This window comes from Schistocerca americana, chromosome X, assembly GCF_021461395.2.
Source record: "Schistocerca americana isolate TAMUIC-IGC-003095 chromosome X, iqSchAmer2.1, whole genome shotgun sequence".
Lineage (NCBI taxonomy): Eukaryota > Metazoa > Arthropoda > Insecta > Orthoptera > Acrididae > Schistocerca > Schistocerca americana.
This window is the reverse complement of record NC_060130.1, coordinates 676943006-676961087: the sequence shown is the minus strand read 5'-3', so window position 1 is coordinate 676961087 and position 18082 is coordinate 676943006. Positions and strand designations below refer to the sequence as shown.

The window sequence follows — 18082 nt, the reverse complement described above, 5'->3', positions numbered from 1 at the left end:
GTGATCTACAGGATATGTTTCATAGTGAAATATTGGCTGTCAAAGAGAAACACACTTCAGATCCAAAGAAAACAGCAAGTATAAAGTTGACATACTTGGTCTTACAGCTTGAAAATTATTGTTGAATGAATATTTACCATGTTTGAAAGTTCCTGGCAAGTTAAAACTGTGTGGCAGATAGGGACTCAAACATGAGACCTTTGCCTTTCAAGAGCAAGTGCTCTACTGACTGACCCATCCAAGCACAACTGAACTTATCATTTTTGTTCTGCTTGGTCTTTTTAATAATAGTTGCATCATAACTGGTGACAGTGAAGTTATCTTTTTAAATCAGCTTGTATATTATTCTATATTATAATTCAAGAAAGCATAAGTGATATTAAAGCCTAACATCATACTATAGATACACCAAAGTCCCTGGGATGTCAGAGTTACAAGTAGAAATTTCTATTTTTTGACTTTATGTTCATACATGCATCTCTTAGTCACAGTCATGCATTTCATTTTGTTAAGATTCTTGCATCAAATTTATATTATCTGCCTGTTTAATTTAATTACGATGAATTTGTTCCAGTAAGATTTTCCTGTCTACTTGCATACTCTGTAATGCATATGTATAAACAACTAAATATGCATAAGAGCACTTCACAGTTGACAGAAACAAGTTCAAGTCTGTTAATCAATTGAAATACCTGGAACGTTGCTACAGTTGTAATAATCAAATACCCATATATGTAAATGGGGGCTCCAAACTACGGTCTATTTGACAACTAAAAATGAACAGTAAATCACACATTCTCTATAAACTACTGTTCTGTAAAGCAAAAGCTCCAACAATTCTGTATTCAATCAGCTGCACTGATCACAATATATCTAGCACCACAGTTGCCACCTGCACCACTGCCCGAGCTTCCACAATGATGCTGCAAATTCTCTGTAATGATGTTCCAAGGTCTTTTCTTTGATGGTGCATGGTAACACTTTCCCTTACAGTATCTGCTTATGAATTATGATTTTAATTTGCCACCATTAAGGAAAACGAATTCATTAAAGATGCCCGTACTACAAATAAGAAATTATGAACCTCCATTCTAAATCTGTTTGAGTAACAATTTTTCAGAACTGAATGCATTTACCTATTCTGTATGGATTCGAGTAAGATTCAGGAATGAATCAAGCTTATTAAGTGAAGTAACACTTTACAGTGAAAAATTTACAACGAAAATAAATCATACAAAATATGTACAGCACTCAGTTGTTTTTAGGAGCAATTATGATGTTTCGATCTGTAATTTTTTTCGTAGAATGTTTTTTCACAAATATAAGTAGTGCTGAAAGTGGAAAAAAATCCTTGTGCAAACTTATGCAACTGGTCAAACAGCATAAAATTCATACAATCATGAATTTAAATATTTATCCTTATAAAAGTCACTACACTGCAATTCAACCCTTTCTGTTTAAAGTTCTGGGGTACAAGTTTCTATATCGGCATTAAAAGAATTTTGAAAATTTTGGTAGTGATTTCAAATGAATCAAAATCTAAAAAATGAGACTCATAATTTATTTTTGAAGCACTCAAAGTTTCAATAGAGATTGATATAGTTGATACACCACATAGCTGCTTATAATGAAGTAATCTTTATTTACGACAGTCTGTTTTGGCTTAGTCACAATTTTCAAGTACCTGCAATTACAATTTTGGTGAGAACAGGTATGAGTACCAAAACAGACCTCATAAATAAAGATTACTTATTATAAGCAGCTATTTGGTGTATCAACTATAACAATCATGTCGTTATCAGACACATATTACGCTGCTGGCTGTAAAGAAGAAAAATTTCAATAGAGAAGTCTACTGGAAGCGGAGTCTCTGAGTCCTGACTGAATATTTTACATGTATTAAAATTTTTGAAACATTTTTCATTGAATTGAGACTGAAACAAAACAACTTTTTATCAGAAGGATTAAATATGGGTGTACAAATCAGGCAGTAACTGGTTTTCTACTAATAACTTCAAATTAAGGTCATTCGTATATTTAATTAAAACTGTATAGAATGGTAACTATCATGCCCACTCACTGTTTTTAACAGCCAGAGGATGATTACTTCATTCAAGAACATTTTGTTGTTATTTGGATTGCAAAAAATCGCTTCAGAGTTTTCTGACAGTTAGGTCAGCGTAATGCTTCATAATACAAGTCATTTTCTCCACATTGCACTTGATTTATCTTTAAGGCAATTTTAATTAAATTAAATTAAGCACACAGTATCTTCACTAAGAAACTGCAGTCACAAAACACATTAGTCTCACTATATTTTGTTTTCAGAGTGCACATGTTGCCACTAACCACAAGATGGTGCTGTAGCCTACTACTGCACTTCTCTACACTCCAGGAGGCATCACTTCTATATGTTTAGCACTGTTGGAAGTAATCATAAGAATATGTAAAGTGCAGTATGCACATCAGCTATCACCACGACAATGAAATGACCTGGACACTTGCCCGTAAGAGATGACAGACATTGCAGAGTGGAGTCCACCCCACTACGTGTGCCACAGATATCATCAGAAGCAAAAATTTATGCTTAATTTAACACTACAGCATGTTGGTATGATGAACTTGAGTCTGTACAATTCTTCTTGAGCCTTGCCAGCTGTGACCTCAGGGAATGAAGAGGTAACTGCTATTACCACCAAGTGGCGAGAAATCTTGCAGTGGGAAAATACCCACAGTGCTGATACCATATGCATCTCATGCTATGTTGTGATCACTTGCTGTGATGGTAATGAATAACAGAGTAAGCAGATTTTCATAAAAGTGCATTACAATGTCCTTCACAAGTGGTATTTATTTGTGAAAGCATTTATGAAATGAAATTAAGGCCGCAGCTTGAGGTCAAACAATAAGCAGTTCACTTTGTAACAACTACTGCAGGGTCATTCAGCATCAGATTGTAAATATTGGCAGCAGTGGTAAGCTTCAAAAACACTTCTGAACTGTACCGAGGAGTTCTGAGCAGTACTAACGAACACAGACTTAAGGGGAGCCAGAGGTGGTCAAATCCAAAGAATTACATTCTCTTTTTTTTTTTTTTTTTTTTTTCTACCGAAAATTAATTGGAACATTCCTCTTTAATGTAAACTTTGAATTATTGTTCTACTCGCCCTAGAAGTGGAGTTATTACCATTTTCCCCCACGCCTGCAGAGGAAATGAGCGGCCGCTGAATGCATCTAACACCCTCTTGTGACTTCCTGGCGAACTGCTTGGAATTTTCTCAGCCTGTTATGCATACAGCACCTTATGTTATGCATACAGCGAGAGTGCAAGGGTTGGCTACATTGTTTTCTGTGACAAATATTACCCGTATTTCCTTACAGCTTACTCCTATTTTCCTCAGAATTTCGAACATCTTGCTCCATTTAATATTGTCGTACACTTTTGTTCTGGTTACGATGCCGCATTTTAGTAACCATGTATATAAGAAGAGGAAGAATGTAGGGAAAAGAAAATTAACACTAATACCAAGTTGCAATACTACAATGAATAAGAGCGCGGAACATCGTCTCTTTGCTGTTTACCGTTTCGAATTAGTTCAGTGTTGCGCCTGTTGTTGGTAGTATTATACTTCTTGTGTAAAGCGGGTAATATGCAGTATGTACAATAAAACAATAAAACCAATTTTTCATGGCTTAGCACAGCCAGAATTGTTACACAAACGTCTACACGGAAAGACGCAGAATCCTAATGAGAGCGTAAGCAATTTGATTTGGAAAGTGATTCCTAAAAGGGTGTTTGTATGCATAAAAACACTGCACTTTGGCATTTATGACGCAATAGAAGCCTACAACCAAAGGAACAGTGTGAAGTTCTGAAGGCATTAGGATTTACAGCTGGGGTGAACACTGTACGAGCACTAAGAAATATTGACAGAGAAAGGGTAAGAGGAGCAGAAAGAAGAGAAAGGCATATGACGTATGATGGAACAACAGGCCAGAAAAGAAGACAGAAGAGGAAGCTTTTGGAGGATGAAGAAGAAGACCCTGATAATCCATCCTATAGTGCAGGAATGTATTGAGAAACTTTGATAGCCATTTCCCGTAAATTAGAATTTTTCGAATATAAGGAACATTTTCCAAAATCCACTCAAGCTAGAGAGATGAAATTTTTATACAGCACTCCTTGTGGTCAAACTTACATTGTAGCACAGCCATTTGGCAATATGTTCAGTAGTTTCATTTCAGTTTAATTATAAAGCAATTATTTGTAAAAAAAATTTGGGTCATTAATAAAAAAAAATAATTGGAAGGAAACTAGAAAAGATACTCCAAAATCCCTCTGTCATAACTGCAATACTAAACCACTCTATATGTAAAAAAAGAATTCAAATTTTTCTATTTCGTAGTTTATTCATAAATGTTCCTCAAACTTAGTGATTTTAACGTGGGCAGCATAGGCACCTCCGGCCCCCCTTAAGAAAACTTAAGACAGACTGTAGCTAGACCTCAGCCCTTAGGATTTTGTGGAAATGTTTGGAGACCCCTGATGTAAATCAAAGAATTTCTGCTGGCTCCAGATGTCTGTATGCCCTCAAAGATACATTAAAGACTGAAGCCATGTCACATGCTGTAAAAATGAAGATCTACAGTGCTGTTATATGTTCCATTGTCCTCTACAATTCAGAAAACTGAACACTAATTAAAAGGGAGATACAAAAGTTTCTAGCATTTGAAGGAAATGGGATGTGAAATCTGGGACCCCATAAGAGATGGAGATATTTGGAGAGCAAGAAAGAATAATGAAATTTATGAGATCATGAACTAGCCGATGTTTTACAATATCAAAAGAGCAAACAACTTCAATGGACAAGTCACATAATCCATATGCCAGAGACATGACTTATAAGCAAGCTTTCATTCCCACATTACAACAAAAAGACTACTGGGTAGGCCAAGAAACAGATGGGCAGACAATATAAAGAAAGATGTGGAAGCTTTGAATGTAGTCAATTTGGAGAAAACAACATGCAGAAAGCAGTGGAAACTTATTGTTGAGACATGAAGGAATTACAGATGTTGGTTGTGAGCAGGCATTGGTGGAAATCATAGGGAATAGTTGAAAATTTGTGCAAGACCCGGATTCGAATCCGAGTTCCCTGTGTACTAGGCAAATGCTCTGACCACTGAGCTGTCCAGAAACAGTGGTCATTGCAACCGTACGGACTTCACTAGCACACCTCCTGTCAGGTGCACATTACCAACTTATCCAAACTCTTATTATGTAGTGCCCTTACACATTATCCTCATTACTCATGGCATTTTGCTGATTCTTCTAATAATTGGAGCCTGGTGTGCATCTGCATGGAGGAGATCATTGTGTGTGTGTGTGTGTGTGTGTGTGTGTGTGTGTGTGTGTGTGTGTGTGTGCTGTCTATCCTTCCAGACATGTCTGAAAGAACAGACACCATTTTGATCCAGCAGCTATTATGCAGTTTCAATGACCACTGTGCTCAGATGGCTTAGTGGTCAGAGCATCTGCCTAGCAAGCAGGAGCCCCAGGTTCGAATCGTGGTCTGGCACAAATTTTCAACTTTCCTCATTGATTTAAATCAATTCCCACTCATAAACTCTGTAATTTCTTTATGTCTTAATTCATAATCACTGTTGGATGAAATTGGTGTCTGTTCTTTCAGACATGTCTGGAAGGACACACAGCACATATATACTTATTGCTGATGCAGCACTTAGTCTACAAGGTCAGTGACCAATGGATAAAGAAAAGAAAGAAATTTTTTTCTGTCATATTAATACTGAAGGACTCATGCAGTTTATTGTTTGATAACCTGATCAGTACTAATTAATGGAATGTGTGGATCCCATTGTAAACAGTGTATGCAGTTATCACTTTATGTGCGGTATGTGTTTATTCTTAAAATCTATTCTTTACAACAGAATGCATGTGCATGTGTGACTAGTACAGCGCTTCCAACAGGCTTTCAACCATGGATGGTTCAATATCTTCACAGGAGATGAACACAACAGTGTTGCTTTACTCAGTTGTATTCTAAAAGAAGTTTCTGCCTCAATGGATACTTAGAAAGTGGGAAATTTGTCCTCAGCACACCTGTACACAAATTCTGAATATTTATTTAAGAGAATATTTTGATGGCCTTCACAAAAAATCACACAAATGTAGGTCAATATTGACATAAAAGTCATGGTTGTCCAGGAGTTAGGAATGGAGACTGATACATATTTGGTAGTGTTGAGAAACATTGTAGATAACAAACTAGAGGTCTAACAAAAAATTTCCACTCTCAAGCTGAATTTTGAATAGCATAGTTGGATACAGTAATGGAGAAACTGCGAGCAGTTAATATAGATGGAGAATAGGGAAACCAAGTGAGAAATTAGTAATTGCTAGAAGCATTACTGAGACATGGGAAACCATAAATAATTTGGGATATACATGTGGGCCAAAAGTAGATAACAGTATGCTGAAGTGTTATACAACTGAATACTTTTGAATGATTTGATATTTAATCCCACAGGTGAATTATATTCTGTGAGCCACAGTGAAAAGTGAAAATGGAACAGACACAAATGCCTAAACCTTTAAGAAAAGAAGAAGAAAGTGTATTAATATTTATAAAGCTGTACAAGGGACGTCATCCACAGGGGTGATCTGAAGAACCAAAAATTAATTATACAGTGAAGCTGTTGAAATGATATGTTCACAGGTGGGTAGTTCATACACTTGAGAACTGTAATACATCTAAGGAATTTGATGTAATGTGCTAGAAAAACTATGGTCCAAGGAAAGACAACACAAAAATGTGGAATGAACATAGGAAAGATATCTGAGTGTGTGACTACACCGGAGATAGTTCTCTAAATGCTACTACATTCCCCAACTGCATTTATAGCTATACTGCAAACCACTGTGAAGTGCATGGTAGACAGTGCATCCCACTGTGCAAGTAACTAGGGCTTTTCCACATTCCATTCATATGTGGAGTACAGAAATCATGATGCCTCTGTGCATACTGTGATTAATGTAATCTTGTCCTCTTTATCCCTATAGGAGCAATATGTAGGGAGTTTTAGCACGTTCCTAGAGTCATCATTTAAAACCAGTACTTGTAACTTTGTTAGTACATTTTCTCAGGACAGTTTTCATCTAACTTCAAGAGTCTGTCAGTTTAGTTCTTTCATCATCGCTGTGACACTCTCCCATTTATCAAACAAACCTATGACCATTCACTCTACCCTTCTCTGTATACGTTCAATACCCCCTGCTAGTCCTATTTTGTAATGGTCCACACACTTCATCAGCATTTCTAGGATGGGTCACACTAGTGATTTTTAAGCAATCTTCTTTGTAGATTGATTTCATTTTCCAAGTATGCTACTGATACACCAAAGTCTGCCACCTGCTTTACCCACAACAGAATGTATGTGATTGTTCCATTTCATATCCATATTGTGTGTTGCACCAGATATTTGTATGAGTTTACAGATTCCAATTATGACTCACTGGTACTATATTCATAGGATACTTTTTCTGTGAAGTGCACAATTTTACATTTCTGAATATTTATACAAGTTGCCAAACTTTGCACCACTTTGAAATCTTAACAAGTTGTGATTGAATATTTGTACAGCTTTGTTCATACTACACTTCATTGTGGATAACTGAATCACCTGTGAAAAGTTCTGGGTTACTATTAATAACAAACAGCAAAATTAACATGCTTTCCTGGGGTACACACAAAGTTATTTCTACATCTGTTGATGACTCTCCATTCAAGATAACATGCTGCATCCTCCCTACCGAGAAACAATCAAACTAGTCGCACATTTTGTTTCATATCACATATGATTGTACTTTCAATAATAAGTGTTGGTGTGATACTGAGTCTAATGCTTTCCAGATACTAAGGAATGTTGTATCTACATGACTGCTTTGATCCAAAGCTTTCAGTTTGTCATGTGAGAAAAGTGCAAGTTGGGTTCTGCCTCATTGATGTTTTCAGAATCCTTGCTGGTTGATATGAAGGAGGTCATTCTGTTCAAGATACCTCATTATGTTTGAGCCCAGAATATGTTCTAGGATTCTACAACATATCATTGTAAAGAACACTGGATCATATTTCTGTGGATCTATTCTACTACCCTTCTTGTAGACATGTGTGATCTGTGCTTTCTTCAGCTACTGGTCAAGGGATCTACACTAGATTATACCAGAGAGCCTGACTCAGTCAAAAACTGGTTTTAGAATCAGATAGGGATTCCATCAGGCCATGGGGCTTTGTTCAGTTCTAAAGATTTCAGCTATTTCTCAATGCCACTGACACTAGTATCTATTTCACACATCTTTTTAGCGGTGCAAGAATTAAACTGAGGGAATATTTCTAGTTTTTCCTTTGTAAAGGAACATTTGTAAATGGAGTTAAGCATCTACACTTTTGCTTTGTTACTCTCAATTTCATTTTCTGCCTTGTCAATGAGAGATTGGCACTAACTTTGATGCTGCTGTCAGCCTTCACATACAACAAGAATTTCTTTGGGTTTTGTGAAATATATTTCGACAATATTCTGCTATGGTAGTCATACATTGCTCTCTACATGACCAAATGTGTTTCGTTCATCATCTCTCTATCTGTAGCCCTCTGCTTTGCTTTATCCCTATTATGCAGTATACTCCATTTCTTTAGAAGTTTCTTTATAGTTACTGTATACCATGGAGAATATCTCTCATCATGGTCTGTGCCACTAGGTACAAATCTATCCAGTGCATGGTCAACTATTCTTTTAAACTTGAGCCATAGTTCCTCACATGTTCCTGTCCTAAGCTAAAACTTTCAGTTTTCTCATTGAGATAAAACACTATAGATCCTTTGTATAGTTTGCTCAATATAAATCTTTCTGCTTATTTTATTTGCTCTTCGTAATTTGGTATTGAATACTGCTTTAACTAACTAATTAACTTTATGTTCCCCATGGTCACTGATACCAGTTTCAATGTGGACTTCCTCAAAGTGGTCAGGTCTGTTTGTTGTCATTAGATCTAATATATTTTCAACATGAGTGGGGTTCTGAACTATCTGTTCTACATATTTTTCAGATAACTCATTTACTAACATTTTTCACTGAAAGTCAAAGTGGACATATTAGTGTGTACATATGTTGTTGGTGTATCACATACCTGAAAGATGCACCTGAATTTCTCTGATTACTGTACATAAATGAGATATAAAGCTAAGAAGGTTAAATACTTTAGACTAACAGGCTTTAGAATAATAGTCATAGGCAAAGTTTTTTAAGGTACTGTTGAACCTTGATGGACATACATTTCTCAACTATTTCCATATTACACTAAAATATCCACCAGACAGTAAAGTGACTTTTCTCTAGAGCAATATCAACAGTAGTAGTTGGAAGATATTTTATTTTGTACCTACTATTAGAAGATACTCCATTTGTTATTTCAATAGAGATAATTTTAACTGGCATTTTGTTTTCAGTGATTGTTTTATAAAAGTACACATGATCAGCTACTTATAATTAAAATTTAAAACATCAGTTCTAGAACCAAGTTTCTCAATACTGTGATAAATCAGAGGAAAAAAGAAGAGTATTGTGTCCAAATTCTGTAGGAAATGGATGCAAATATAGTTATGTATACATGAAATTAATGTTGTGGTTATAATAGAGGGAAACATTCCACGTAGGAAATATATATCTAAAAACAAAGATGATGTGACTTACCAAATGAAAGTGCTGGCAGGTCGACAGACACACAAACAAACACAAACATACACACAAAATTCAAGCTTTCGCAACAAACTGTTGCCTCATCAGGAAAGAGGAAAGGAGAGGGAAAGACGAAAGGATGTGGGTTTTAAGGGAGAGGGTAAGGAGTCATTCCAATCCCGGGAGCGGAAAGACTTACCTTAGGGGGAAAATCCGCTCCCGGGATTGGAATGACTCCTTACCCTCTCCCTTAAAACCCACATCCTTTCGTCTTTCCCTCTCCTTCCCTCTTTCCTGATGAGGCAACAGTTTGTTGCGAAAGCTTGAATTTTGTGTGTATGTTTGTGTTTGTTTGTGTGTCTGTCGACCTGCCAGCACTTTCATTTGGTAAGTCACATCATCTTTGTTTTTAGATATATGAAATTAATGTTGTGTACAACACAATTATTACTGTTACTATACATGGAAATAACAACAGAAGTATACGCATAATGTATCTGTGAATTCACTATGTAAGACTGAAAATGAGTAATGATGCACAGTATTGCTTAAGCAGTAATGGTATTTTTGTGCATTAATTAATTGTCACTTCATGTTACATAATGTATGAGCAAGGAGAACAAGTCTTATGTCCAATTCCTCCCCCACCTGTCAGTTGATCCACACTAGTCTGCTCTGAGGTGTTTCCTCCTCTCTCAGATAAAAGATTCCTCCAGTCCACAACTTATTGTAGAATGTACTTTAATCTCCTTTTCTATGTCCATGCAAAAACTTTTGTTCCCTTCCATTTCTCACATAAGACAGGGCTTTCGTTAATATCATAATGATTTGCTGAGTTCATGATCTCTGCCCATCAACCCCCGCCATTGTACCAAAAACATCTCTCCCTCTCCCTTCTTGTATACTTATTAAGTTTCTTCTTGCTTTTTGATTGTAACATGTTGGATATTAAAACTCTAATCTTTCTTTCTTTCTTCCTTCCTTCTAAAATGCTCTGTACAATATACTTCAAAACTAGCATTGTTTCCCAAAGTATGCAGTCACCACCATAACAAATTATTTAGGTGAAAGTTCATTGATTTCTGCGTTCCACACAATACTGTTTACTTACTTTGGGCCTTTGTGTTGCTGGCAACATAATGAACTAAGTCCAATCACCTTCTTGGAATGTTGACTGGCCAGCAGGGAGCCTAGTGACAATACAAATGACAATGCTATCCTTCCACAGAAGGTTGGTTCCTTGTCCATACATTCCAATAAATTCCATAATGAAGGGGAGCCTTCAGGGATGTGGAAGATGTACATTAATATGCAGACTCAGCACTTCTGTGAATTATAATGATTACAAATTATGGCCACTGCAAATCATCTTACACTGACAATTATGGGAATTACTTCTAGGTTATTTGATATACTGATATGTTGATGTGTATTAAGAGGAAAACCAAATTCTGAAAAAAGCCACTGCTTCTCACTTAATGCCACTCAGCAGCTGTTTTTATCTAATACATTCTACAAAGCATCTTTGCAACTTTACACAGACTACAATCAGCTCTTTCTATATATTGGAAGAGTCAAGATCTGTTTAACACAACATTGATGTTATGTGAAATTTACATGCCAAATTCTAAATATTATGTAAGTTGTAAGAGTGGGTAATAGGGTATTCTTCTACTTCACTTTTGAACATAAGAGGAATTTGAAGTTCCTGCCTGATGCATCCTGCCAACTTGTTAAGAGATTTTTGCATCAGAATATAAAACTCCATTCTGAACCTTAGATAGAGTTGCATAGTCTAAATGAAAATTATATTTATATCTAGTTCTGTTGTTGTGAATTGTACAGTTCATCTTACATTCACTCTTTTTGCTGATCACAGATACCATTAGGAAGAATATGTATTGGTATGAAACTGTAAGAATTCCTATGTCTGTGATCAGCTTTCTGGAGAATGTTTGGTTATCAACTTAACATATTATTTGTACTACATGCTTCTGTAGGGTAGACACTGTTTTGACCCTATATGCATTGCCCAAATGATAATGCCACATGACACCAGATGGTTACAGTTAAAGTGCAGCTACTCACAAAGGTCAAGTGTGGGCTGTAATTATCATACGGCAGTGAAACTTGGTAGATATGCTAATGCTTTAATGCAGAACAAATTTACACTGGAAAAAAATTAGTTCAATTTCTGCATTTTCAGTCACCATGTTCAAATCTGGCACTGCAAGAAAGATGTATAAAAATGTTTCCATATAGTGGATAAGGAATGGGACATACGCAGAAAAGTTATTTTGATTTTATTATTAACTGTTATTATTAACTGTTATTATGAGCACCAGAGATAAGGAAGAGATGGTGCATCTGTAAAATGATGTGATCAACAGTTGCTCCCTGCAGTTCTGGAGGAATCTGAGAAACTTGTTAATGTATACTGACCTTCAGATGAGGTAGAGACTGAATATGGGTAAATGCATTCATTTAGATTTCCCCAGAGCCAAAAGTCTCATGGATTCTGATCAGGTGATCTTGCAGGTCATGCATCTCAAAAACCTCTGAAAATAGCACATTCGTGTAAGGTTGCCTAAAGCATATCTTTCACTGGGTGAGCAACATGATCTGGTACCCCATATTGCATGAAAACAGTGGTTTCCACACAGTTGCACACTTCCAAAGCAGGAATCGCTTGCTGAACAAGAAAGTCTTGATAACATGCAGGCATCACAGTACACCTCACAGGTGCTCAGGTGCTCTGCATGTATTCTCTTCAACAAAGAATGGACCAAGAATAAAGGTACTTGTGAATCCATACTACACAGTAAAGTACAGTGACTGCAATGGCTCTTCATGCACAACGCATGGTTTCACAGTACCCCAGACTTGGCAGTTCTGTGTATTCAGTGCACCGTGTATATAAATCATACCTCATCACTCCATAGAATATTGCCTGGCCACATGTCAACATGATGTGTGTCAGAAACCAAAGAGCAAATTAAGAACATTGCTGAGGATCATGAGGTTTCAGTTGCTGGACCATCTGAATCTTGTACAGGTACTTGTGTAAAACAGACTGCAAGACTTTCTGTACTGTTGACCATGGGACAGACAATTCTCATGACACTACATGAGTGCTATTACTACCTGGAGCATGTGCTGCATGGTCAGTAACAGTGACAGCAACGTCATCAATAACTTCCACTGGGATAGCATGCTTTGTTCCTCCAGGTGCCATATCAAGCTCACCCATGATTTCGAATTTCATTATAATCTTCTTTAAACTATTTAATGACATTATGTCCCTCCTTAGGACTTTCAGTCAGCAACACACTCTCAATGCAACACTGTAATTGCTGCCGTTCACATAAAACAGTTTCACTAACATCATATAGTCTCTCTTCTTGACAGCCACACTGTTCACTCATGTTATGGATTGTCAAATGCAAGTGTGGATGGCATACCATTATACTAACAGTGTACAGTGCCAGATTTGCACCTGGTGGCCAAATTTGGAACTAATTTTTTCCAGCGTTGATTGGTTTTGCATTAAAATATTAGCGTAAGTGCCAAGTTCTGCTACCACACAGTACATCTACATCTTCATTTATACTCCGCAAGCCACCCAACGATGTGTGGCAGAGGGTACTTTACGTGCCACTGTCATTACCTCCCTTTCCTGTTCCAGTCACGTATGGTTCGCGGGAAGAACGACTGTCTGAAAGCCTCCGTGCGCACTCTAATCTCTCTAATTTTACATTCGTGATCTCCTCGGGAGGTATAAGTAGGGGGAAGCAATATATTCAATACCTCATCCAGAAACGCACCCTCTCGAAACCTGGCGAGCAAGCTACACCGCGATGCAGAGCGCCTCTCTTGCAGAGTCTGCCACTTGAGTTTGTTAAACATCTCCGTAACGCTATCGCGGTTACCAAATAACCCTGTGACGAAACGTGCTGCTCTTCTTTGGATCTTCTCTATCTCCTACACTGGACCTCTGTGACTACCTACACCTTAATTGTAACCACTCAATATTATCGAGCAAAAGTATGTAAAGAGCACCCATCCTGCAAGTCAACATGATGAGAGAGATTTCTAAGTCCAAATAAGGCAGCTTAACACTTTAAACTACATACATCTTGTTATATCCTAGCCAGTAATGCCACCCGAGCCCGCTGCCAAAAGGTTGGCAGCATCAAAGTCCGGACGCTGTCCGCATAAGCCGCGCCAGCGAAACAGGAAATCGCCGCAAGTCTGCGCGCGCCACCGCTGGCTTCTGGTTTCTTAAGCGCTGGAGTCGCGAGCGCTAGGACAGTTCTGTATTCGCCGCTCAGTTGTATACTCGCCACCGAATTGTGTACTTGCTAGTCAGTTGTGTGTTCATCGCAGCAGAGTTGTTGTTTGTCGTCAGCCGACGCTGACCTAGCCGCTCCGACTCGAACTAGACTGATTTCTGTAGACACAAAGTTCACTACTGTGTCTGTATCTTCGTTAATAAAGATAAGTACCGACTTTTATTTAATCAGAGTGTTTGGGTTTTCATCTTGCTGTTCACTGTTCCAGCGGACCGGTCGGCCCGCTATTAAAAGTGTGGCGGTGACTTCGTAAGCCGTTTCTACAGGGAATTGCTTGTCGCTACGAACTCCGCCACAAAACATCTCTCATTGTAGAGGATGTACCAATCCTTTAAAATGGAATTACTTTGTATATGTTGTGACTGAGTAACAAAGGAATACACATGAATGCATAATGATGATTCATTTATTGTTTAGACCTAATTTGTAACACATGTAGTAGTATAACAGATGTGGTGTGGCCTCTAGGTATAGTTAATCACACAATTCTTCCAGAATGAGTCATAAAAATGGAAGAATTATAGAGCAACAACAACATACAACATAATTCTGTTGTCTTCTTTATCGTTTCACAATTTGATAGAATTTTTGGTCATTGGTTTGTATAGTATTACAAACAAATTTAAATAGGGCAAAAATAATTTTGCTAAATCTTTGAATAACTGATTTTAGTCCCATCAACTGATTATGAGTTATGAGTCAATACACAGCACCATTAATTTATGTAGTACTGAATTCACTGTTGTTCTAGAAGGAAATTTAACCAGAGGGGAAATGACGATAGTTTATTACCAAAACGCAATTGTAAAAATCTTGAGGAGAGTATCACATTCAGAGGAAGTACTATTGAAGATAATGAAGCCTACATGTATAAGCAAAATTGGTGAATGAGAGCTAAATCCTACATCACAGATATGAGATTATTTTCTTCCTATTATTGAAGAAAATGTACTCCAAATAAACATTATAACAGTTGGTTTAGTTGAGCAACTGATTTAATTGCTGATTTCTTAATTTCTTGAACAATTAAATACAGCAGAAAATATTTTATCTTAATATCACAGAAAAGATAAACCAAAGGTGTTGAAATGTTAGAATATGCATATGACATTACATAATTTATTTTTAGACCTGTTAACTGTGTATGTATGGCACTCTCACTACCAAGTTAAAATTTGGTGAGATTTAGGCTATGGTGAAAATATCTTGCAATTTAATGAATTTACTGGAATTACAGTTAAGTTTTTCTATTGGGAATGAAACCATACAGAATCACAGTTCCAACAATATGCTGAATAGAGATTGGGATGTCAAATCAGTATACCTTGAAACAAGCAACTGTATCCACTGAGTTCAAGTAGTCAGTGCACTAAGAATTTCCTGAATTTAATGTCACTTAAAATGAGGACACTCCATCAACCTATACATGCAGATTAGAAACAGCTGTTTCATTAACAAATGGTAACTAACCATCATCAGAGCCTCTAGCACCATTTATAACATCATTTTTGCTGTGAAAAGTTACAGCATAATTACAGAGTAAGATTATGTATTACAATGAACTCTGTAGTGGATGAGAAAATATACAGTCATGCACTGGTTAAAGAAGCCTGGAAGAGACTGTAGCAAAGTACCAAGCACTGCCAACAGCAGTTATAAGTGAAGAAAATTCCATAAAATATCAGCTGATATCAGGCAAAAAACATTGGACAACTGCAAATGACATGTGCAGAACAATCACCATGATGCTAAACAGAGGACAAAGAAGCATATATCTGCATATACCTACACTGTTTACCAAAAATAAAATCAGTCAGATAGAAATTAGAGCACAGAAGGACAAACGGTTCTACAGATATAAAAAAATCACGTGAGCTAGAGGTTGCTGAACAGATAGGAATAAGTCAAAAGTATAACAAAAAAATTAAAAAGGATAGGAATGATATGAAAATTAATGGAGAGCAAAAATAATTTTTGGGTTGAGAATTTCACTTATAATTCATTTGTTGGTTTATTGGTTTGTAGTTTCATTTACTATTGCTGTGCTATTATCTCTGTGCCTTTCATACATGCACAATAATGTATTACACATTATTTTCTATGGAAATTGCTTTCTTGTTTCTTTCTCAGGATTAATGTACTTACACTGCCTTCCCCTTCATACGTTTATAACTCTCCCTCAGTATTACATCTGATAAAGCAATTGGAACCCAACATTCAAACATAATTTGAGTCATATTTCTTACCTTTGATGTATGTTTCATAATTTCATTTGTGCGAAAAAGTGTAAGCATTTTCACCAACATGCAAGGTCAGAGTGATATTATCTATACGCGTGATATAATGAAATAAATATAGAAAGGAGCGTCCACTTACCTAGTCCAAACTGGTGCACTTGAAAAAATCTAACTGAATAACAATCTTCTGTAATGAAGAGTTCTTTTAACTGCCAAAATGCAAGATAGTGCTAAAAGGTGTGAAATGATTGATGGAGGAGATACACGACGGTATATCAACAGCAAAATCAGTAATAAATAAAGAAACGACAAATATATATGTAGATAGTTGAGAAGAAGAAAAATTAAACAGTACAGTAGAGAAAAAGACAAAAGGAAAATAAAACAACAGGACACTGAAGGGAACTGAAGCAGGAATGAGGGAGGGGAAAAAGATTCATTTAGATTTTGGGAGGAACTGGGATGGAGAAGAGATGTATGGCATAGGTGACAACAGGAAAGATTTAAATAATTTGGGAATGTGAATGGTGAGATGTTATCATATGCAAAGTTATGAAATACTGATAATGGAGGCTACAGTCCTAAATTTTCCCTTTAGTGTGCAAATACTCACTTCATGGTTGTTCTTTCACATGGAAGACACTGTGAGATTACTATGTGTAACCAGTACTGATTATCAGTTGTATTTACTCCCATTTTAATGGCAGTGTATCTTTCATTATATCAGCGCAAAACAGTGAGCAGTAGTTGTACAACATATGATATATATAATAATGAAATACCACAGTGGACTCTTGTTTTTAGATTATATGCTTTATAGTGATGGGATTGGAATAACTAGTGATAGGAGGATGCATACAATAGTAGTAAGAATCACTTCCATCATGAGCTATTCTACTTTTCACCCAAAGGTACATGTTTCGAGTTGCCCTTTGAGATGTGCACGAGTGGCTCATTAACTTATTACGATATAAATCTTCCTACTTCTTTTAGCTGTCTTTCATACTTTATAATTCATTCTTGCTACAAATGCCTCATGGTAATGGACACCTGTTTTAATATGGGTCAGGTCTATTTGTTGCCATTAGGTTTAATATATTTCCATCATGACTGGATTCCTGAACTACCACATTCTAGGCATGTCTATACTTACATCTACATCAACATGATTACTCTGCAATTCACCCGTAAGTGCCCGGCAGAGATTTCATCAGACCACTTTCACATATTTCTCAACCGTTCCACTATCTACCAAGTGGGAAAAACAAATACTTAAATCTTTCTGTGCAAACACTGATTCCTTTTATTTTATTACAATTATCACTTATCCCTATGTACTGTGAGAAAATAAAATGCCTACACCCATTCTTATGAATTTATTTATTTTGTTGCAACCAGTTTCAGCACCTCAGTGTGCCATCTTCAGGCTGTAATTGATGCGGAAGGGGGTTGACACAACCCCTATATATATTGCATCAGCAGCGAGCATAACTGGAAATGCAGCTTATCTGAAAACTTAGGTGTCAGCACTCTAAGTTGTGTTTCCAGTTACGCTGGCCACTGATGTGATATATATAGGGATCATGTCAACACCCTTCCACATCAACTACAGCCTGAAAATGGTGCACTGAAGTGCCGAAACTGGTTGCAACAAAATAAATAAAATCATAAGAATGGCTGTAGGCATTTTATTTTCTCACAATAGAAAGCGACCATCATCCCAAAGACCCCCTGTCA

General features: G+C 36.7%; 1 protein-coding gene and 1 non-coding gene across 2 annotated transcripts in view; one reads left to right on the top strand and one right to left on the bottom strand.

The window, feature by feature from the left end:
• Positions 1–18082, bottom strand: part of LOC124556243 (potassium voltage-gated channel unc-103) — a 700301-nt gene that overhangs the window by 58241 nt on the left and 623978 nt on the right. The gene's annotated exons all lie outside the window — the stretch shown is intronic.
• Positions 5508–5580, top strand: Trnaa-agc. The gene has a single exon. It is a non-coding gene; the product is annotated as a tRNA-Ala (tRNA).